General features: G+C 39.5%; 1 protein-coding gene across 25 annotated transcripts in view; it reads right to left on the bottom strand.

Annotated features, from left to right (window-relative positions):
* ZBTB20 (zinc finger and BTB domain containing 20) overlaps nucleotides 1–23,864 on the bottom strand; it is a 458,760-nt gene that overhangs the window by 105,820 nt on the left and 329,076 nt on the right. For 24 of the 25 annotated variants that reach the window (XR_004747391.1, XM_035314837.1, XM_035314836.1 and 21 more), the window contains one exon: nucleotides 14,890–14,944. The gene's annotated coding sequence lies outside the window, so the exon portion shown is untranslated. Of the gene's footprint in view, nucleotides 1–36; nucleotides 118–14,889; nucleotides 14,945–23,864 lie in introns of those variants that run through there. The other variant, XR_004747392.1, reaches the window with a different exon arrangement.

Raw genomic sequence — 23,864 nt, 5'->3', positions numbered from 1 at the left:
ATGGCCTTTGCCTTCCTGTAATGCTTAGAAGGGTACAGACCAAAGTCAAGGAACAGGTGGTCTCTTCTGATATAACAGCAGAAAATCTTGTCCTCCCCTGTGCGATTATTATGAGGTCTGAAACAACGCAGACAGAGAAGACAGGAGATGTACATTATAGAAATAAACTGGAAGCATAAAGGTTACTAAGACTTTTTCCCTCCAGCTGCCACTGATACGAAAGAATAGATGAGTTAATGTCACTTTTTGTTCTCTAAATTCTAAGATTTGACGACTACCAGGCTACAATATTTCACTTAAAAAAAGGACTGTTTTTTACTTAAAAGCACAAAAAGTATACAGAGAAAGTAATTTTCAAGGTCAGAGGGTTGTTTTGACATTTAAGAAATATTAAAACAGATTTTGGCTTTTAAATTTGTAAACCAGAATTACTTCCTGATCTGAGAGACAATCTGCCAAATTTCTAGCTGGCCACAGACTTCTCAGGGTAAGCTAGAATTATCAGATATATGATGTTGTCTAGGTGCACGCCTCTGTGATTTTAAAATGAAATGTTGATCAACCTTAGAAAAACGCAGTTTCTGAGACCCTTTGTACAAATAACATGCTTCCCTGCTTACAGCAACTAAAGAGACAATCCTCTCTAATAACCATTTTGGTATAATATTTTCCTAACTGCTGGAGAACTCAATACCTTGAGACGAATATACTAATGAAAAAAATAAAGGGAAATAGAGAAATTTCTGTACACAGAAGCCAAGTAGCTCTTTATTTTATACCAAGGCTTTGATCCTCCCACTAGCCTTGTTGCAATACAAACCAATTTCATTTAATACTGTATCTGACAAGCCAGAATTCTCCAAGATTGCAAAACTCTGCTAAATCCCAGTGCAAACTACAAACAGGCTGACAAAATGTTTCACAAAAAGCACACATGCAGGTGGGCTATACATGCAGTGGCAGCACCACAACTTTGCCATGCAAGCTCGACAAAACTTTGGATAAATATAGTATGAAAGAGTCAATATTGTCATGAAAGACACGCAACAGAAAGCATTCCTGTACATTGCCACCTGTTGCATCTTACTTCTCCTGTTCCCACGGCTCCCATGGCTGTTTGTTCAAAATGGGTTGTAAAACAGTTATGCTGTTTAAAATGGAGAGGTACCTGCCTCTCACTCCAAAACGGCAACGTTGATTTTGCTGTTTCAATTAGGCAAGAAAAACAATTTTTTCATTGTTCTCTCTCCATGCTGTTTTCATGTTTTCAGGAGTGGTTACCCCTGATAAAGCCTGAAAAAAATTCAGTCTAAAAAGGTGACCGCTCAAGATGCCGTCCAGCACCGGCAGCCACGCTAAACCATAAATCCCTGTTGAAGTAGAGGGGCCACAAAGAGGATGTTCCAAAGTTTCTGTTGCTACTAACATACCTCCCGTGTGCACCTGTGTTATTTAAATGATGTCAACTCGTGTATACAGCATAATATTATGGAAAATATTTTTTTTCTAAGACTCTGCTTACTGGGTTTTAGTTTGTTTCTCCTATTTCAGTCAAAGTTTAAATGCACTTGTATTTAAAGGTTTGTTGTGCTTTTTTTAAAGTGCTGTTCATACCAGTTAACGAGAAAGAACAGAATTTGCCAGTCTGCAACTCCGTTGTACTGAAACTGCTCTGGGCTTTACAAGATGCAACTCTTTCTCCAGGGAAGGATTTATCTCCAACAGATTAGCAAACTCACTGACTTTTGCCTTTTACTAATCCTTCTCCTCTTTCCTCTATCAGTCATCTCAACACATCATCCTCTGGTCAACGAATATTTAAAAAAAAAAAACAACAATCTAAAAGATGACTCAGGAAAGCAAGAATGAATGAGTTCTGATAAAAATATCCATGAACCTGAAACTTCCTGCTGCACGGGGTATGTACGCACAAGAAAGAGAGAGATGTGTAACAATACTGCCCGGCATTTGAATTGTTTTAGCAAAATGCAATAGTAGATAAATTTGGGATCAGAAAATTATTTGTAAAGCAGAGGAAGAAATGCTGCTAGCTAGTGAAGAGCCTCATTCCCTTCTAATGCTCAGTTAAAGGCTGGCTTAAGCTGTCATTTTGTTTCCGGTAGGAGAACAAGGACAGCTTGGTGTGAGAACCACTGGCAACACCAGTCACCTCTAAGGGGCATAAGATGAGGTGAAAACAAAACTGAGGATCTTCATGAGCAAAGATGGTCAATACATAGGGCACAGAGCCAAACATTTCAAACAGCTTTGAAAAGATTGATGGTGGCCTGTTATACTGAGGGGATTTGTGGAGTTAGGTGCTCTGAGATGGCTAGATACATCTTTTTTTCTTCATGTGAATCCATAGTTTAGGTGAGCAGATTAAATCTAATGAAATCTGGGGCTGTCGCAAATACGCCTGTAAAAATGGCAAGCTGAAGTCTGCCTCACGATTACCATTTCTCAAGGACCTCAGATCAGCTGTGCTTAGAAAATGAAATGATATTTATGTCCCGCTGAAATATCAGCACTGAATCCTTAACCTGGGCTTGCTGCTGAAAACCTTCTGCATAATGCAAGAGGCAGCCTTGCTCTCCCTTCCAGCATCGGGCGTTGTGCAGAGCTAAAAGGAGCGAGCACCAAAAAGCCTGCTTGATCGGGAAAGCAAGACATTGGCACTCTGCACTCTGACAAGGAGTGGGCTTGTTAGGTGCGAGCAGCAGTCCTACAAAACCACTGATAATAGCTGAACTTCAAGATGAACGGTGTTCTGGCGAGCTGGGTCATGATTACCACTAATATACAGAGGGAGAAAGCGATGTGCAATGACCGGAGATTTCCTCAGCATCGGAGGGAGCTTTTCTGCTAGGGTTAAAGTGAAAATTCATGTCTCAGTCCCAAGAGCAAACCACAAGCTCATATTGCTTTTACTACAAACAGATTTCCCTTCACCATACTGTACTTCTTGCTGACTATTCAGTATGGTCATCCAAAAATACTCCTATTTGTGTTATTTTTCACACACACCGCCCTGAAACAAAATTCAGTATGAAAGAAGAGCAGTTTCCTCCAATACAGCTCAACATCCAAACTAAGCAGCAATAAAATGGTATTTATTCACCGACTGAGGTTTCAAACAGTAAAATGATTGTTACTGAGTTATGGACTGGACCGTGCCCTGAACAAGACCCCAGAATACGTCTCCGGTGGCAGCTCTGTCACCTCAACAGCCCTCCAGTGGGCTTGGGGAGGAGGAGGAGCATGTGGCCTAAGTCCCACGCTTAGGCCTTGGGGGCAATACTTGAATTCAGCCAAGTGTCACGGTTGCAGGGGGTAGAATGGGGCAGAATTTGCCTTTGGTATTGAGGTGGGAGACAGAAAGAGGTGAGCTGGGTTCCTGTGCCCAGAGCCTGTGGATGAATGAGGCTCTTTCTTCACCTGCCACCGGAATCTGGGAGAGCCTAGCCCAGGGATCTGCAGTGCCAAGTGTGCCTCAGAGCACAGCTGCACTTCAAAAGCTGAGCAACCTGAAGGCATGGGGGTGTTCATGCAGGACCTTGATTTTGGTTTTGCTTCATCTTTTGCCCCTCTGTGACTGGTGTCATAAACAAGATGGCCAATACACAGGACACACAGTCAACGGGCCACAGGTCAGCAGGAGAGCACCTGAAGAGCAGCACAAGGGAATTGCAGCCACTCCAGGCAGTAAGGCACCTTCATCAGGGGCCAACTTAAAGGTCCCTGTGCTATTAACAGGGCCACAAGGATGATCAGAGGGCTGGAGCACCTCTCCTACGAAGACAGGCCAAGGGAGTTGGGGATGTTCAGCTCAGAAAAGAGGAGGCTCTGCAGAGACAGCGGCCTTCCAGTACCTAGAGGGGGCCTACAGGAAAGCTGGGGAGGGACTCCTGGTCAGGGAGTGTAGGGATAGGACAAGGGGGAATGAATTTAAACTAAAAGAGGGGAGATTCACACTAGACATTAGGAAGAAATTCTTTCCTACGAGGGTGGCGAAGCACTGGAACAGGTTGCCCAGAGAAGCTGTTCAAGGCCAGGCTGGATGGGGCTTTTGGGAAACCTGGTCTGGTGGGAGGTGTCCCTGCCTTTGGCAAGGGGGTTGGAACTAAATGGTCTTTAACGCTCCTTCCAACCCAAACCATTCTGTGATTTCAAACACAGTTGTATTCGCTTTCTACTTGAACTTTGGCAAGCCCTGTACCTTTCTCTATGTATTTGTTTTCTTGTTTGAATATGCGATATTCAAATGAAATATAAATATTAATATTTGATTAACTCACAGCTACAAAGCTTAGTTCTTTAAATTCTAGTACAGATCTTTGAAATCTTTGAAAAACTATATAAATATGAATTCTTTTATTTTTCTAGCATTACATTAACGACTGTACAGTGGAAGTTGATGAATTAAATAATCTCTGTCTATATTTGCTTATATCTTTCTGAAACAGTTACCTTTCTCATGCCAGAAATGACATTTTTGGTAAAGCTTTGCAAAAACCCATTCAGCTGTTTTTGAGTCATCCAAGTATGTAAAAAACAGTTTCCAGCTGTTAAGTTTTCCATAAGCCTTTTTTTTTTTTTTTTGCTTAAGCACGCTTGTATAATTATAACACAGCTTTGTTTTAAAACATCAAACTTGACACGTACATAGTCCTGAAAGAGAAGTAGCAGCACTGCCATGTTTGAAACCACTTGGTTTTGAAATAACAAGGTCATTACCATATTAAAATATCTTTCTTTTCTTAAAGATTCTCCCAGACGCTAAGCTACAGATCTCTAACTTTAGACACCACTGAAACTTCTCAATTGTGTAACTGACCAAAAAAACACACACAAACAAATGAAGAAAAAGAGTCACTCTTCTTGCAATCTGAGCAAGATGCAACACAGAAGACTGGTGAACGCTGTTTACAATGGGAATAGGCTCAGTCCTGCCTATCGTGCACTTTGTATACACATACGCACTCTCAAGGAGAACTGCTAAAGCTCTGGCATGATCTTCTCACTGGAGAGAATGGCGATGGCTGGAGCCCCGTGCTTGGCAGCCCTGTCTGCTGGCTGGTGCCTCCAGGCTGCTCCTGCTCTCTCTGCTCTCAAGATTGTGCTTTGACTAGCAGTACAGACCTAGGGTTATCCACTCTGCAAAAAAATTTGGAGTTGTCACTTATGGGGGGACAAGGACAACTGTACAATTTCCCTTCATCTACAACATGCGGGCTCTCACTGCAGTGGCAATAGCTTTCCATAAATGCTCTGAATTCATTTTACCATTGCATACCTCTGCAGTTTTACTATTGCATCTTTGCATTTTGGTAAAGAATGAGATCTGACTGGAGAAGATTCTTCGCTTACATTCTGTCCAGATATAAGTGCAATGACATGATACCAAGCAGTCATTTACTTTAACACTTCATTTCACCTGAAGTATTTCAGTTTTTGATGTCTCAGTGAAGTAAATATTGGTTCTGAGAATATTAATGGTGGCTGAAACAGGAGCTGCAGTTTGATTGATTATTGCATTACATGGGCTTTGCTCTCAAAACTGTTTTCTCATTTGATGATGTAAAGGCATATGCAGCTTTTCTCTCTTGCACAAACCAATAGCCTCAGCACGAATCCTCCTTTTAGTTTGCAGTAACTCTTTCTATTCAACATTTATGCAAAAGGAAAGTCACTGCATGTGCGGGTTTCTGTATGGGGCTAAAGTGATTTGTACAGCCAAGAAGGGGCTCAGTAGCTGTTTCTCATTCAAAGTAAACAGCAGTACCTGCATATATTCTCCTACTGTGCAGGTGTGAGTCCAGAGAAACTATCAATGTCAGTGACATGACAGTGAATCTGAGAAGACAGTCTGACTCATCTGAAAGTAAAAGATACAACTCTGATGGCTTTCATGGAGAGAAAGGTGTGCACACATGTGCATGAATACATCCTTCCTCACTTTACAATATCTGTGCTTTTATCAGTATATCTGTAACTTGTTCTTATGTCCATTATATTGAGAGGCTTTTTCAATGTGTTTCAAACCACAGCAAACATGTGGACAGTGCTCAACAAACAAAATGTCACTGTAATATAATTTCAGGGAAAAAACTCAGCAGCTCCTACCCATCAAACTGTTTTCTCTATGTACTATATTGCCTTGGTAAACCCGCAGCTAGGGAACATGCAGTGAAAGACCCTATTGTATGGAAGGGGCAGAGGTAAGGTTGCTGTGGGAACCTTAACTCTAAATTTCCTGAATTTACGGAGATTAAAATCTGTCTTCACATCACATTAGCATACTTTTTGTGTATACGGAACATGGCCTAGGCAAGTGCATTGTTTCTAAAGGAAAAGGTATATTATTGGGTAAATAGATGCCTGCACATTTTGGCAAGTCTAAGCTACGTAATTCAGTTCTAATCACTGCTACTGGATTCTGAAACCTACCAATAAGATAATGAAGTGGAAAAAGCAATAAAATAAAATTTAAAAAAGTAAGCTATGCTGCATGCCCTACTATTCTAAGCTTCACTATCGAGACAAAATATGGGTAAGAGTTTGCCATTTGCTAGTTGTTAATAATCATCATCAGATCTGCCAGACACACTCTTCAAGGGCTCTGTCTGTCTGGACCAGGTAGGTGCTGCAATACACAAAGGACATTACATACAGAGAAAGAGTGTTCGTGGACAATGATGCAGCGGTCTTAATTAAGATTTTCATTACTGATACATACATTAAGGTTTTGCTAATGCAAGTGCCCAAGCACTGTCATGTGTAGGTAGATGTCTCTGATTCTATCTCTAGAAACCCTTTTGCAAATCATGCGAACATTCACCAGCCAAGGCTCAAAATCAGCTCACCTGCCCTTTGCTATATAATGACAATGAAAAATAATAAATGATATTTTATTTGTCTGCCAGATGAGAACTTAACGCTTTGTAGGTGTCAGAATGAATAGGATTCTGCAAAGCTGTGCTACAGCGTATTGAAACTGATTTGCATCTCACTTACACCTGTTTGATGTTGCTGTAACATCATGATCTTCAATAGCATGAGTGTAGCAAATACTCGAGGAAAAAGGAATGAAAGACATGGAGGTAAATGGAAAATGGGATAAAACACAACATGAGTTTGCCAAAGATAGACTGTAGTAGACTAACCCAATAACTTTCTTTGATAAGATAACTGATTATCCAGACAAAGGAAGTGCAGGAAATTTAATCTATCAGTAAAGCATTTGATATGGTATCACAAGGGAAATTACGAATTAAGACGAAGATTAGCAAAAGGACTGTAAAGTGAGCAAATACTTACCTGAAGGGGAATTTTGAAAAAATAATTATTGGGCAAGGTGAAGGCTATATTTCCATAATTTTTAGTTAAACATAATCCTATTTTTTCAATTAATAGGTTTGGGAGGAGTGGGTGATTTTTCATTATGAAACCCCTCATAAAAGGAGGGGACATCATAAGGCAGGAAAAAGAAGGAGTATGCTTAACAGACATAAAAGGATTTATCAGTTTTAATTGATTGCTCATTAATAATATTTAGGCCTTATTCATCTGGCAGGAGAATAACTTCAATGTTTCCATGTTATTTCTATGGTTCTGTCCTTCGGGAAGTTCAAAGATGCCACAGTTCTCTCAAAAATGCCAGAGCAGTTTACTTGTGCAGTTGAATTAGACATCCAGTTCACTTTTGTGCTTTTAAAATATCATTACAACCAGAAGAGAAAGCACATTCACCTACAAATCTGCTAGCTGAATGCCTCAGATTTCTTGCTTGAATACTGGACCCTGCCTTCCAGCAAAATGCTGCTGGAATAAGATCTGGAGGAGAAATACTGGGTGAACAGAAGGACTTACAAAAAGAAAGTACCACTTCTCCCTGAACACGTCACGTGCTTTTCTTGATCTATTCAGGCTATCACATTGTGTAAATTTCTTCAACAGGACAAACTGGACAGCCCGATAGCCAGGCTACGATACTGCAATGGCACACTCAGTACCAAGATGACATGCCACAAAATATAGCCATGCCAGGAAGTAAGTTGAAGACAGTGCTACAGAAGACACAGTAGAAGGTACCAATATGAGGTTAATTTGCAGGCTCTGAAAGAAATGATCTGCTAGCATATTTTCAACAAGCTTACAAAAAAACAGGATTTTTGACAATCTTCCCTGAGGCATGCCTCAGTCTACAGGTAATTCAATGACTAAAATTGTTACCTTTCCATTAAAGTTCATTGGAAGAAAAGCTGCATTTTTCTTTTAGTCTTCTGTGGCAGAATTTTATTCCTTAGTGGCATAACTAGATCACGCTAAGCATGCATGGACATTCACAGCAAGAAATTCACACTGAGAACCAAACTTGAGGGATTTAAGCGCAAGAATTGAAAAACAGTTTGTCAAATATATTATTCTTTGAGGTTGGTTATATGCCGATCACACATAGAAGGTATCCTTCACACCCTTCAGTGCTTATTGCAGAGCATTCAGAATGTAACACATTAATTTTTGTCTTTTATCTAAAAGGGAGTTTACTGCAAAAAGTGAAATTCAATTAATCTCTTTTACCAGTATCAAGGATAAGCGAAGACAGATGAATATGAAATTTAAACACATATCCAGGTCCAAATGTTGCAACCGATCCTTACTTTTGTGATTGGTTGAAGCATGAATAGTTTCAAATTGTATGTTATTTGAAATTGGGATTCCAATTTTGTCTCTGACAATCAAGCTGTTTAGCATATGCTTAAGAAGTTAAAACATTAGAAAACAGTATTCAGAAAACAGATACAGCCATTCTATTAAATTTAAACTCAATCTGATGGAAGAGAAGTCAGCAAGATCTATTCAAATCCAAAAGCATTTTCTTCTGGTTGTGTTCAAAAATCTAATATTTTGGGCATGCAACACATGAAATGAAAATATTACCTGGGGGGCTCTATTCATGAATTATATTCAGCATGATATTATCCAAAATGATGGAGGGAAGCAGCAGCGAGCACGAAGTTCAGAGGAAGAAAACATTATTTCTTAATACACTATAAATCTTTTATGTCTAAGATTTCCCATTCCCACCAAGAGGTAAACCAGCCTTCATGAAGCACATCCTGAGGACTAATCAATGGTCACATATGTTTTGACATGTACATCTGTGTAATGGCACACAGGTAAACTATATAGCAGATGGCTTCCATTTCTTTTTTTAAGTGAGAGAGGCGGAAAGAAAAGGGAAATGGATGAGATGCTCTTTAAAGCTCATATTCAATGATGGTGCCCTATATGTAGGATGTTTAGCATAAATACAGAGACTTAGTCTGGCATTCAGACCTCTGTGAGTACTTGCATTTCCAAGTCAGTCTGACTAATCAAATTTATGATCTTTCAATCAAGAGGTGGTTTTTGGGAAACCATCCGTTTCTGGTTATCTGGCTTTATAATAACCACTCCTCCAGTGCAACTTTCTCTTAGCACTTTTTTTTTTTCACATTAAATCTGTGTGTACATTTTATGGAGACAGGTGTGTGCACATTTTATGTAACGTGATGTTAAAACTGAGTGCATCAGAGATTTTTTAGATAAGGAGAAGGACTGACAGTACATTTCAGAAAAAAAAAAAAGAGAGACATGTGGTGATATAAATGTAGAACAGCAACATGCTTGCCCAAGTTGGAAGAGAATTTACCATAACTGCAAAAGGAATATTCTGAAAAGCTCTGCTACACTCTGTAGTCGTGCCATTTTGCACAGCGACTTCAGACTTAACAAACTGGACTGTCTCAATATTTGGATGGTTGATGTTGTTCAAACTGCTGTAGGCAATGCTGCTACTGCCTCAGCAAGGTGGTCTTTTCTATCCAAATATACTGAATTATGCCAGTGTGGAGTAAAACAACAAAAAAAAAAGTGCACTGGACAATTGCATTTTCTTTGTCCTTTTCTTTTTTCTAGCTAAATTTAAATACTATGCTTCCAGAATTTTCTAGTATAATGTCCATTTTTTTTCTGCTGTAACCTGTTACATTTCAAAGAAAGCTAACACTCAATATATTATATTACACTAATTTGATGAAGAATAACCAGAACAAAAGAATCCCCAATAAGCATAATGGCAGAAAGGCGTGATATTTCCAGCTGTCATGCTGGCCAATCTCAAATTCAACCTCATTCAACCTCAGTGGATATTTTGTAGGTATTGCAAGGCTTAGCAGGTTGCTTACATGCCTCTGACATAATCCTCACATCAACTTCACAGCTGTGGGTAGCCATTATTATTTGTTAAATAATTCGAGTATTAACAATTAAACTAATGCTTGAATGAAAAACTGGTATCAGACTTGGCCTTTTTTCCCCCAGCTACTTCTCTGTTTTTCTGGATATTTGGTCTGTTTTTATTAAAAATGTTTTAGAAAAACAAACAAACAAACAAACAAACAAACAAGCAAGCAAGCAAAAAAAAAAAAACAAAAAACTAAAAACAACAAAAAAAACATTAACTTAATGAGAGTTGTTTTAAAGAAGATAGATTTTTTTCATGCAAGTCTATTGCTTAAGTCCATTTGATGGTTATGTCTTCAGATAAAGAATTAAGTTTGAAGTCCTGGCAATTGTTTAAGAATATTCATCTGGGGTGGATTCTCAGTTATACAGTTTGCTTTCTATAAGCACTTCAAAACATAATTCCTACTCCACTTGTATTTCTGTCTTGTTTTACCATTTCTCTCTTCTGCAAACACCAAATAGAGTGTCTCTGCCCATGCTGTTCGCTTTTTATGGATAATTCCTTTTCTTCAGGAGACATACAGTAGCTGGGAAAAGACTGTCCCTTTCCTTTCTTAAATTGCTGTGTAGGTGAAAATTCCCTTTGAACCAACTCCTTACTTTTTTAAGTGGATAAACGGATTCTTCTGGATAATTTGTATGACAATTTATTACATTAAATATGATATTTCTTGAAAAATGAAAACAGCTCTTGAAAGCTGTTGTAAACACAAGACTGTACATCTAGATATCTTTTTTTTTTTTTTTTGTCATTTTGCAAATGTTCATTTTTGATTCATTAATAAGCTTGATCTGGAGGTTATTATCCTCCTTTGAAGTAATGGAGAATTTCTTAAGAAACCTGAGAATAGAAAAGATGCCTCCTCCCTGTTCCTGATGTAGCAATCATAGTTGTTATTCTAAAGTTCCTCATCTGCAAAACAATATGAAGCACACTAAGTAAGTAAAGAGGTTCAGATGCTGCTATTTGTAGGTATTTCACGATGATGGTTTGGATTGCTACCAGATGACAGTTTGGTGGTGAACAAGTACCAACAGCAAGAACATATACAGAGAAAGGTATCAAAGGCTATTTGAGCATCATCGTGTCTGATAAAGTGAATACGTACTCTCAGAAACTGGCAACTGGCAGCTTGGAACATTGCTGGGTGTCTTTTGACACACAAATCACTGATCATATGATGGATGGTTCTCATAACTATGATGAGATCAGTAAGATGCTGCTCATCTTCCCTTAGGTCATCATTACTTGACCAAGTATATCTTCATGAAGCTGAGGAATAAATGACACTTTATTTATTTATTTTTGTAAGAGGATGTCAAAGCACAAGGATCAGGATCAGTGCAGAATCTAATTGGAACGATGCTGGAGTTCAGTACACCCCAGTTAGATCAATGAAACGAACAGATGTCCATGGAGTCAGGTTAACACAACACAGAACTTCTTTGTATCTGGATCACTCTGAGGCATTTCTGCTTTGTACTTACCCAAAGATAACAGCAGATAATCCTTCAATATTGTGTGATTTCCACCTGAAATGGGTAGTGCTCTGGAAGTAAAAAGAGCATCCCACTGCAGCTATTTATCCTACAGTAGCTACCTATCTTACTGCAAAGCACCTTAGTATTGTCAATACTGTTACTTGGTGTTGACAATATGATAGAAAGGCTCAAGACTGGTAAGAAGACTTTCTTCCACGAAAAGGTCTATTTTTGACAAAGAATCCACCTGCTTCTCTCAAAACTCCTGAAAACATTCAAGTGGAGAGATTACTTGCATTCCTCTTAAGTGGGAATATTGCTTGGGGGAGAGATACATGAAATCTCTCCACCTCCAAAATCCAGATGACATGTAGACAGACAGACGTGTACATAAGCTGCGGGAGGAGGAGGAAGGCTCTGAATCATCAGCAAGTTGTGGGTAGGGATGTGAGAAGAAAGCCCAGCGGTGGGTACTGAGGCAGAGGGCAGAACAAATCAATTATTATCTATAGATTAGAAACATACTTGACAGGTACCATTAACAGCTTCTAACGTGAAAATGTCCCAATTCTACTTTTTTTTTTTTTTTTTTTTTTTTTTTTCCCATTACTTAAAAGAACTTAAAAGATCAGTGGCCTGAAGGACCTACCTTACAGAGAGAAAGAAGAGAGCCAGTACGAACAATACAAACTTTACACACACGCCTGAAATAACGTGAGGCTCCTGTGGAGCTGGCTGAGTTGGGAATGGAAGAGCACAAAGAAGCCCTCAGCTATAGAATAAGCCTGACTTAAAGAAGCAAGAAAGTGTGTGACTCTAGCTTTACAGGTCAAGAAACAAAGGGAAATGACATCTTCACGGTCACACAGCAAAGCACTGTTAGAGAGAGATTTCAGCTCTGGGTTTCCACGTGCCTATCCAACATGAAGCTAGCTTATTGCTTCCATCCAAACTGCCTTGCACACAGCTACCTCACGCTGCCAAATCGGAGCAGGGATAAACCGGTGAGTTTGTACAAACGTCGATGGCATGCAGCCCCTGCCACAGACATAAACGGCTTCACCGCTGCTGCAGGAAGTGTTAACACAAGAGGTGTGCATTTTGAGTGCCTGAGTATCATTAACACTTTTTATCGATATTATGAAGTTCTGCAACAAAAATAATAGGATTTGTCAGGGACCGTTATGAACCGCCCCTGCTGGATAAATACATAATACATGATGGCAAAGGTCTGATGGGACTTTAATCGATTGCCTTTCTGAGTCAAATAAATGTCACATTAGACGTAAGCCATGTTGTATTCTGTGGGGGCCTCTGCTCCCCTCGTCTCACAGGCCTGACACTGCCACAGGGAGCTATGCGCGCGCATAGACTCCTACTTATTTGTAGCAAATATATCAGAGGAAAACGGGAACAGCATGTTGTAAATTACAGATTTGGGACACCTTATAATGAAAGGAAAAAGGGGAATGGAAAGAAATATGGGGAGATCACTGGCATGAGAGGTCAGCTCAAATACGTCTCCTTGGTAGTTGGCATTGTCATATCACCTTTGGCAGTCACTGCAGCATATCTCATGTTTTTGCCCATAGGGCGGGGGAGAAGCAAGTCTGCCATTTCTTTCTGCATGGCAAAAGTACCGAGTCAACTTTAAATGTTAAAGTCACATATTTTAGCTCTGCTATCAGCAAAAGAAAGCTCTTTGTTTCAGTGTGCACCTGGAAAAAGTCTGAATGTCTCTTTGCACTTCAGCTTTCCTTTGAAGAAATTCCAACAATCAGAACTCAACTTGAACTAGAAGTTGCAGTTTAATTTCTCTCCCAAATATAAGAATGCTATTTTTTCTTACTGTGCTATGCCATTTTTTTTTTTTTTTTTTAAATTTTAATTCCAGGCAGCACTTTAACAGCCATCTACTTTCCTCTCTAAACATGTAGTAGACATGAATTTAAATTGCAAAATGGAGATCTGAAGTAACACAAAGTCCAGACAGATTTGGACATGGAGTTCTAAACATAAATTTAGAAGTCCTCATTATTTTTGGCAATAGCTCCAGCTTGAACACCCCAAAACAGTGGCTTAAAATGCTGGTGGACATTTGGAAAACTTTGGTCTATCTTTACTTCAGTAAATATTATGATGTGGTAGTTCTATATTTCCCTTTATATCACAACAAAAACCTTCATTGTTACAAAACAGTAGGTTTCACTGCCAATACGCATTAAAGACTCCAGGCAAAATGTAAACTTTTGTTCTAAATACACAAAACCATCATGGGTTAGAGCTGGCAAAATTAAAAACTAAATAAAACAAACAAATTCTCCCAAAATTTCCTTCCCCTTTACCCCCCCCAAAAAAGAAAAAGCAAAACTCAAATGATTAATTTTTTAATTCTTCCTGTTCTAGTTCTTAAGAACACAATTACCTGGATTTATGTTGTATTTTTTTCCAGTGAAAAAAGTCACTGTGCTGATAACTTACATAGCAGCAGCCAAACCCAAGTAAAAGAGAACAGGCAAAAAAAAAGAACCCTACCTAATATTTTCCAAAGAAACCACTAATGGGTTTTTGGTTTTGATACTGTTAGGTGTCAAGGTCAATACAGCATATTCAGTTTACCCAGATAAGAAGAGGAGGTTGGTATTAGGTTGGAAAGCACACGGAACTGGGGTAAGGAAAGGTTCCATGCCACGAGGGCAGGTATCAGCAGGGATGGGCTGAAATGCTAGTTGACTGTTTCCTACACTTGTTTAACTCTTGCACAGCACGGAACATGATACGCTTTATTCTCAGAGCTCAACAACAGAATACTCATCGCAACAGATATATCCCCAGATTTAACAGAAGTCCCCCAGAAGTCATCCAGAAATGTACATACCAATTCCAGATCAATTGATCACACAATGTCACTGAACTAAGCCTGAGTCCCATAAGCTGATGCTGCATTATAATTCTGGACTGCTGCACCAGTATAACAACTCGGTATTGACTCTTGCGGCCATAGGGAGCAACAGAGAAGTTCACAAGGGCTCTCTACCGCCCTGAATGGAACTTGAACAAAATGTGTAACTCGTATTAATGAAAAGCATAAAATGTTTGGTAACGAATACTTACAGAAGAGACAGGAAAGGTTCCTTCAGAGGAAGGCCACCAACTGATTGTGAGTGATCTGTAAAGAAAAGGGAGAAAAGAAGAAGAAATTATTAAATTAAGTTATAATAAACACTCTAAATGATACCAAGATAAAAAAGGGATCGAGGAGACTCACAGATGGTAGCAGTTCCCACAGGAGAGAAAAAAAGTGTTTAAAATTCACAAAATGTATACATTTTGGAAGTTTTGAAATTACCTGACCCCAAGACTATATAGCTGAGAAAACTGTGATAATTCCAAGCCAGCAGAGACTAAATATCCTCTGGTGGCTGTTCAACAGTCTCCATGAAATAGGCTTGTGGCTCCTATGGACAAATGCTCTTATCATGAAAACACTGCCAGATTTGAATGGCATCCTTCTTAGCAGCCGTGCCAGATGATATAGGCCTCTAAAACAGAACTCGCCTTCTTGATCCTGACCTTCACAGAAGAGGGGTTAGGCATATTATTAGGGCTGAGGATGCTTACATTGCAGCTGATAGCTGCACAGAAAAATTGTGTTGTCTTAGTTCCTTCTGTCAACACGGTATCTTTTGGACTTGACAGATTTGTTACCCAGAGACCCCTAAGAAAAAACCAACACAACAAACGGATGTATCAAAGCAGAAAGGCTTCAGGATTACAAACTTTTGGTAGACTAAAGGTCTGGTTTCTCAAGTCTACTAAGGAATACTAAGCTATACTGCCAACACACTGTGCAAAACATATTAACATAGGATGAAGCAATGGACAAAATGAATCAAAGCTCTGAATTGTAACAAGAAGACACACGCCTATTTGACAAAGAAATAAAAGGCAGATGTCCCCAAAGTGTTTTATGCTACAAATCAGTCCTGTCCTGCCTTCCCTTCACCAAGCTGAAATAAATTCAGGCAGTCAGATCAGACAGTGTTCTCCGAAAGATTGCTGGTCTGGGGACCAGAAGCACGGTGCATAACGGCCCCCAGGATCCATAGGGTGCTCTCTAGTACTTAATTCAAGCCATGGCTCCCATCTACTGTTTCCTGTCCAGGTACGGGGAGAGATTAGCTCATTACTCAAAGCAATTAAAAATATTCACAGAAGTACGAACCTAAGTTGAGATAGTGAAGGAAAATGAGGAGCTGTCACAGGAGAGAAAGAAGGAAGGCAGGTAGAAAATTTGTTCAGAGCTATAGCTATTATTTGTAGGAATTATAGGCATGGTAGACGAGAGTATGAGAGAAAGCATAAATGCTTATCTAGTGTTTGGTCATCTACTCAGGAAGGTAGAAGAAATACAGCAAAGAGCAGAGAGAATCATCAAAACTGCAGGTCAGCAAAGAAGATATTTATAGCATTTGTTGGACAGACTACCTTGAGAGGCCCTATTTAGCTGTAAAATTTCTCTTTAAAGAAGAGAGGAAACTGATTACTCCCACATTTGAAAAAGATTTGTATGAGACAGATGACAGGATGCCCAGACAGAAGAGCTGAGGTGCCCCAAGATGATATGAGATGGTCAAGATCAGGCTGGTAGAGGACAAGTCACTATTCATGTTATTTTCAAGAATCCGTAACTGATAAACTTTAACAAGGAAGTTCAGGTAGAAAAAAACATCCTTTGCTAAACATGTATCCCTTATCTGCATTTTAGACGGCTCCTGAAGATGTAAACATGAGGCTCACAGACACATCTGGAATAGACTAAATGCAAAGGACTGCAATGGCTGGTAGTTGGGAAGTACTTTTTTGGGGTTTTGGGCAGCCGGGACACTGAGCTGCACCATAACAGAACCTGAGACAAAAAGTCTGAGCCAAAGAATGTGTCTTGGAGCCCCAGAGCTTAAATAATAATAATAATATATATATATATATATTTTTTTTTTTAAAAAAAAAAAAAGGGAAAAAAAAATTAGGAGGCATCCAGCATGGGAAAAAAACACAGAATGGAAAATTTTAGCTTAGTGGTTAGAGTTTGGCTGTGTTATAAGCAATATAAAACAAGTTCTCTTAAGGGAAAGCGTCAAGCAGCTTTGATGACATGGATGCCAAAGAATTTTACAAATTATGGCCTGAGACTCTGGAGGTGCTGAGTAATGACTTACACCAGCATTACCATAGAATTTGCTGTAAGGAATGAACAAGACTGTCATACCTAATTAAAACTGTAGGGTAATTTTAAACAGGCAGACTACACTAGAAGCTGCAAACTAGAAGCTGGCAAATCGTCAGAACTGAAAGACCATAATTTTTTAAATGATCGCAATTGGTCTGGACACTTGATTACAAGTTTTGTTCAAAAGAAGATACATAAAAACAAAAGTTTGCATGTAAGTATTTGAAAAACAAGATGTGCCTGAGGAAACTATGGTTCATTCCAGGTTAGATAACTGCAGCACACGTATGCTGGAGAGAAGTGGGCCAAGCTCTGTTCTCACAGCCTTTCGCAGTCTTGCAGACTTGGTTGAAGCCATGAACAGAACTGGGGTGAAACTTTTCATCATATAGCACTGTTAGTCACTAGAGATGGACATAACCTAATTACATTATATTAACACAGTAGATTTCTTCAAGATATACTATTACATGATAGATAAAAAATGAAGTCTAAGAAAGCTGACCATTTTTCTCAGTCCTCCAAGTTATAGGCAGAATAATTACCCGTCTCTACTTATGCCATTTGTTTCCCACCCAGTATTGCTCTATTTGGTGGGGTGGAGAAAAGGAATCCACTGATCTTTTTCATATTCAATTCCCAGTGTTAATTAATCATTATTACTTGGAAGCTGTTTTGGCCATTGGACAGGATAGCCAGGGGCTAATCTTAAATCTGCCCTTTTTTCATTGTGGCCAGATTCTGCCCACTTTCTCTTTCTTTGCCATGTGAATCTATTCCATTTAAATCACAAAGAATAAGAGACAAGTAAGGCCTAAACATTAAGGATATTTAGGAATCTATCTCCCCATGATTTTAATGAGAATTAGGCTTCTAAATGTTCAAGGATTTCTACTTACGGGGAGTTAAGATAGTGAAATCCAGTCATCTGAGCTACTTTATGTACGCAGGCAATAGATTTATGAGTCTAAATACAATTTTCAAAGGTGACTTAGGCATTCACATCAAAGTCTATTGGAAGTTAGTAAAATTTTGGCTGTAAACCACCAGAGGACTTCAGAATGTTTTACCTGTGTTAGCTTAAGTAGCACTTACTTTCAATTAAATTAACATTTGAGGTGCCAAAGTCATTTTTGCAATTGGCATTCAGTTGCTTTTAACAATTTATTTACTAAGTGGATTGAGTTGACCTGCACTGAGTGCCTTCTTCTTAGTGGCAAATCAGGACAGAGATTCTGCTTCATGTGTGCAAAGTGATTTAGGCTCTTTCAGATGTATTGCATTACCAAGATGAGAAATGATATTCATTCAACCCCTTTGCTGGTAAAAAGGAGGCAGGTTATGAACTACCTTCAACAGGGAAGAGTGGCAACAGATTCAGATAATCCCAACCTGACTGCTCTTCCCTCAAAACGTTTTCAGCCTTTACCAACAGGGAACCAGCAAAGGGCACAGATTTATATGACACCTACTCAGTGTATTGAATCTGAGATGTAGAGTATTGCCATACCCCTGCTTCTGGATGCACTACACCTGCTCTGTGTGTAAGCTACAATTTAATCCCAGCAGAAGATGAAGACAATAATTTACTAGAGAATCCCTCAGTTCAAAGGAGGCCAAACTGAGCCACTGCCATGATGGGAAAAAATGGTGAAACAGGAGGCTGTTTCAGCTGAAATTCAGCAGAGCTCTGTAAATGATCTGAGGGGGCAGAGAGGCTACACTGACATAGCAGAGACATGTCTCTGACATAGCAGAGACAGATTACAGCAAAATTAAATTGAGGATTTTAGTGGATATAATTGTTGTTTTTATATATTAATGAACAACAATAATACGTGATTCTAAACTGAATACCAGGTTTGACATTTAATCTGAGTGCTCGTACTATCCATAAATGTTCATAAACGTCACAAGACCCCAACCCTTTGATTGAATTACAATCCAGTATGCAATTTAGGAAACATGGATTAATCTACATAGATTTATATTTCTCCAGGTTACATTGTTATTTGTTGATTTATACCCTTTCCCCCTAAGTGTTCTTTTCATCGAGAATCCAGGAAAATACATGCAAATCTTTAATGGGAGAGCAAAGGAGAGCAGCTCAAGATCCAGCGACTAGCAGCAGATGGAAACTTAGTTCAGTGAAACCTATACTAATTATCATTTGCTTTTTGAAATCACCTCTGCTAATGGCCAGCAAGATCTAAGTCCCTGTGATATCTCCTATTACCTCCGCATTAACTCTTACTACAGCCAACGATCACCTAACAAGTTTCTTGGCAAAGCTGTGCAATTAAACTGCCTTTCAATCATCTTGCTGAGGAATCCAGAAATGGAAACTGCTTTAGTATTAGGAGTTAATTGCAAAAATGCAAAGGAAGGCAGTTAAATGTTATGTTAGCATCCAGCTCTGGGGCTCCCAGCACAAGAAACACATGAACCTGATAAAGTGGGTCCAGAAGAGAGCCACAAAGATGATGAGAGGGCTGGAGCACCTCCCCTACGAAGAAAGCTGAGAGAGCTGGGGTTCCTTAGCCTAGAGAAGGCTCTGGGGAGATCTCATTGTGGCCTTTCAAAACTTAAAGGGGGCTTATAAGAAAGATGAGGAGAGACTTTTAACTAGGATAGTTAAAAGTGACAGGACAAGGCATAATGGTTTTAAACTGAAAGAGGGTAGGTTTACATTAGGAAGAAATTCTTGTCATGAGGGTGGTGAGGCACCAGCACAGCCTGCCCAGAGAAGCTGTGGGTGCCCCAGCCCTGGAGGTGCTCAGGGCCAGGCTGGATGGGGCTTTGGGCAACCTGGGCTGGTGGGAGGTGTCCCTGCCCATGGCAGGGGGTTGGAACTGGGTGGGTTCTGAGGTCCCTTCCAACCCAAACCGGTCTGTCATTCTGTGATACCAAATATATGAGAACATCTTAGCTGCAGATGTCACATATGAGGCAGGGAACCACATCAAACAAACTGACATATAGATGAAAATGATCTAATCTACTTTTCCTTCCTTCCTTCCTTCCTTCCTTCCTTCCTTCCTTCCTTCCTTCTCTCTTTTTCTTCCTCTGTGGTCATGCAACTTGAGGTGACCACCTCTTTTAACAACCGAAATACCTAGAGTTCCGTTGCCATCTATATTAACAAGCTTCACTGCACAATGGTATCTGCCTGGGGACTGATAATGACACCTACTTAAACAATGTGTTAAAGCACAGAATGAACCAAAAGGCCAACCAGGCAGCAGCACTTCCTGACATCCTCAGAAGCCCTATCCTGCTCCCTTTGAAATCAACAGTTTTCTCAAAGGATTATATAGGCCAATTCCCATTTTCCTCTGCATTTTTACTTCTGTGTGCCTATGAGAAGAGGGACAATGCCACAGTGCAGCCCTTGTAGTTGTCAATTCATTCATTCAGACGTATATTAAGAGAAGGACTGGCTGCTTTATCTAATAAGAAGGGAAATAAGCATCACTCTGTTGACTTAGTACTAGGAAAGTGACGAACTGAAGAGATGGTTTTACAAGTGACAGTGTACTCCAGTGAGGGAGAGAGCACTAATGGAAGAGGATCCTGCAAATTGGGCTTGAGGGGCAGTTATATGGTCATATATCAGGTGTTAGCCTACTACACTGGAAAATCAAAATAAAATGATTTTAAAAAATGACAAGGATTATTTGTACACGTTAGAATTAAGGTATGTTACACAGGAATGTAATTTCACACACACTTTGCTTATGAATCATTTAAAAAACCGAATGTACTCTTTACTATACGTGTGCACACTCCTTTTAATGAAATAAAAAACCAACTAGTGGTTCTGCAGAGAATGTAACAGTGACCTGAGAACAATTTTGAATCATAATTAATGAGGATATGCCCATTACTTGTTTTCCAAAGATTGTTCAGCTTGTTTGTTAAGGAGATACAGTCCACAAAAGATAACAGAAAGGGTTAACTGGCTTTTTATTCCTCCCTTGAACTAGAAGACAGAAAGCCTTGCTGTTTACCTTATCACATATTCTAATGGGTTTATGAATAGCTATATCTTATGTTTTCTTTAATTAGTATGTAAGTAACTACTTAAAATAGTTGTTAAATCTGGACCAGAAAGTGTAATAAAAGGAGAGTAGTGATTTTGTTTTTCAATTAAAAATAGCTAAAACGTTAGCCTTGTATTTTTCAAATTAAGAAATATGCAATGGGCAAAGGATACTTTAAATATGTGCTATGCATGCATGCACACACAAATGCTTTTATAAACCAGAAACTTCACGGACCCTTAACTTGAAAATACAAAAGAGAAGTCTTGAAGGAATAGATTTTTCAACACACATGGCTTGCCAGGAAGACTGGACAATATTATATTTTGATAAGACAAAAGAAATTAATCCAAACTTTGGACTTTTATGTTTCTGTGTGCTAATTCAAAAAGACATCAAGTCAAAGAGCTGTCTCGTTCTGTCGCTAACTCGGCCCAAAATACGTCCTACCAGCTGTTCTCAGTGAAAACAATGAGGTAGATGAAATAAGAAAAGGACTCTCTTACATTTGCAGGCTGAACTCTAATTAACATCCATCAGAGGTCTCCAGCTCCCTAAGAAGAACTTCAGTCAAGAAAGGGCTCTATATAAAGTACCTCTGAGGAAAACATCTTTCAAAGAAGAGCAGGAGAACTCTCGGAAGTAACATCACGTTACAGCTTCAACAGCAGCTGCTGTAAAAGGTTCAGGGTGAGAGCAAAACTAGCAAAAAGCCACTCCCCCCCAAAAAAGGTTAAATATATAGTTGTTTAAAAATTTAAAGGTAGCATTTTGAGCATGCATCTTGACCTAAAGATGGCATGAAACGTTATTATGATTATTTTTCAGTAACTCTGACTACTGATTGTGTCTTTGAGGATTTTGTAAAAATAAGGGAAACCAGGACGTTGGGTTGGCAGGTACCTGACAGCACAGCTCACCAGAAGGAAGCTGCCCACCACCACCCATCTTGTGTCGGGACACTGCTGTGCACCACTGCCCCAGAGATGGGCACAAGCAAGCAGATGCCGTGCTTCTCATGTGCCTGGGGACTAAATCTGGGAAACAATACCTGGGAATGGAAACAGATTACCTGGGAATGAGTGGCCACCACCAGAATAACCCACACTGCCTAGTTCGGAGTGCCCAGGGGTGCTGTGCTGTAGCATATCTTCTGCTTCCCTGCTTGGAGGTTTGCAGCCCCAGTGCACAGTCCACATTCCCTTCACCCTCTCTCAAGTACCTGTCCTGAATGTCCGGTGCCCAAAAAGTTGGACTACCTGGTATAAGAAAGTACAGTCAAATAACACCAAACTATTTAAGCAGACTACACTTGAGTAACTGAAACGTTAAGCTGAAAAAGTATGGTGCTAGGAACCAAATGCATCTGTATTAATAAAAGCAATTAGTGAAGTTTGGCTTGTTGTCTCCTATTAATAATGAGATAATTGCTCTAAACTCTAGTGATACATATAAATAGGTTACTGATATGAGGAAGTGACCCTGGAAAATGAGTTTAAGTTATTGGTTGGGAGCTTTCTGTTGCTAATTATTATTTTCTTTCTGGGTATTGATGTTCCTCTAGGATGATCTGATAAATCTAGCAATGTTGTGATCACTCCTCTAAATGGTATCTTTGGATCATGCATGGTCCCAAGAGCCATGACACTCCAGTGTACTTTACGTAATTTATTTCCAAAGTGAGACGTGCTGACTCTCCATAATATTTCTTTCATTTTAACATCTGACTAACATTCAATTTGGGACATAAATACTCTGATATATCATTTTTCCCTGAAGGCACTGCAGATCAGAACTAAAGGGCACAGAGTTTGCGAGCACCACGAGGCACAGATAACAGGGTGGGCACTGCGAAGCCTGGCTGAGGGAAGCTGCAAGGGGACTGGAGGGCAGTGCAGAGCTCTCAGAAGCCCCAGGCTGGGGTTACACTGGACTTGAAAAATCCACCTTGCTCTCTTTGGAGAGAGCTGTGTACTCTGTATAGTGTTTTAGGACTTGAATAAGAGGGTGTCTGTTAAATCAGGAACCAAGTGGCAGCAAGATCATCATGGAAAAGTGTAACGAAGTCAAATCCATAATCACAATCATTTAAAGAAAATGTCAGGATGTTTTCCTAATGGCCTACCCAGAAGAGAAATCATGACGTGAATATATGAAGACCTATAGGAAAATGCTAACCTGACAGATACCAGGAGGAGCAAAGCCTTGAAAGGTATCATACGGTTTGTGCTCTCTTCTTTACAATTTGTACAGCCTCAAACATACACTGTGTTCTTGTGACAGGATGCAATGCTTGCAACTAGACAAAAAGCATTACAGAAAGTATTTCATTTTCCTTTAAACCCCTACAGGCCCATTGAAGTCACCAGGGTTATGCAGCTATACCGGTGTGTGCAGTAGTAAGCCCTCAGCATCTATAAAAACAGGTGAAATATGTGCCCTTTCTGAGTTTTCCAGAAGGAGGACTTTTTTTTTTTTTTTTTTTTTCTAAAAGGCCATAATCAATACTTTGGAATTTATTTTTCACCTGCTTCTTTTCACTCTATGCCTATTAAAGTAAATCAAAGCTACCATATAAAGATCCGCTAAAACAGCTTCTGGGAACAATACTCTTCATTTTATATTCGGTATGAGAACAGTGTACTCTATAGCATGCAGTTAGTTTTGTGACACGTGCCCTGAAAATTGAGTTTCAGGGGAACTAAATTTTTCGTTGCTTTTTTAGATGGGGATGGGTGCCTGAAGAGGCAAGAACGTAGTCTTTTATCACCGAATCTGATCCTTCTTTGGCATCTGATGCCATTTTATAGGATCCT

The sequence above is a fragment of the Oxyura jamaicensis genome, chromosome 1, assembly GCF_011077185.1.
Source record: "Oxyura jamaicensis isolate SHBP4307 breed ruddy duck chromosome 1, BPBGC_Ojam_1.0, whole genome shotgun sequence".
Classification (NCBI taxonomy): Eukaryota; Metazoa; Chordata; class Aves; order Anseriformes; family Anatidae; genus Oxyura; species Oxyura jamaicensis.
Note: the sequence above shows the minus strand (reverse complement) of the source record. Positions and strands in the feature narration are given on the sequence as shown.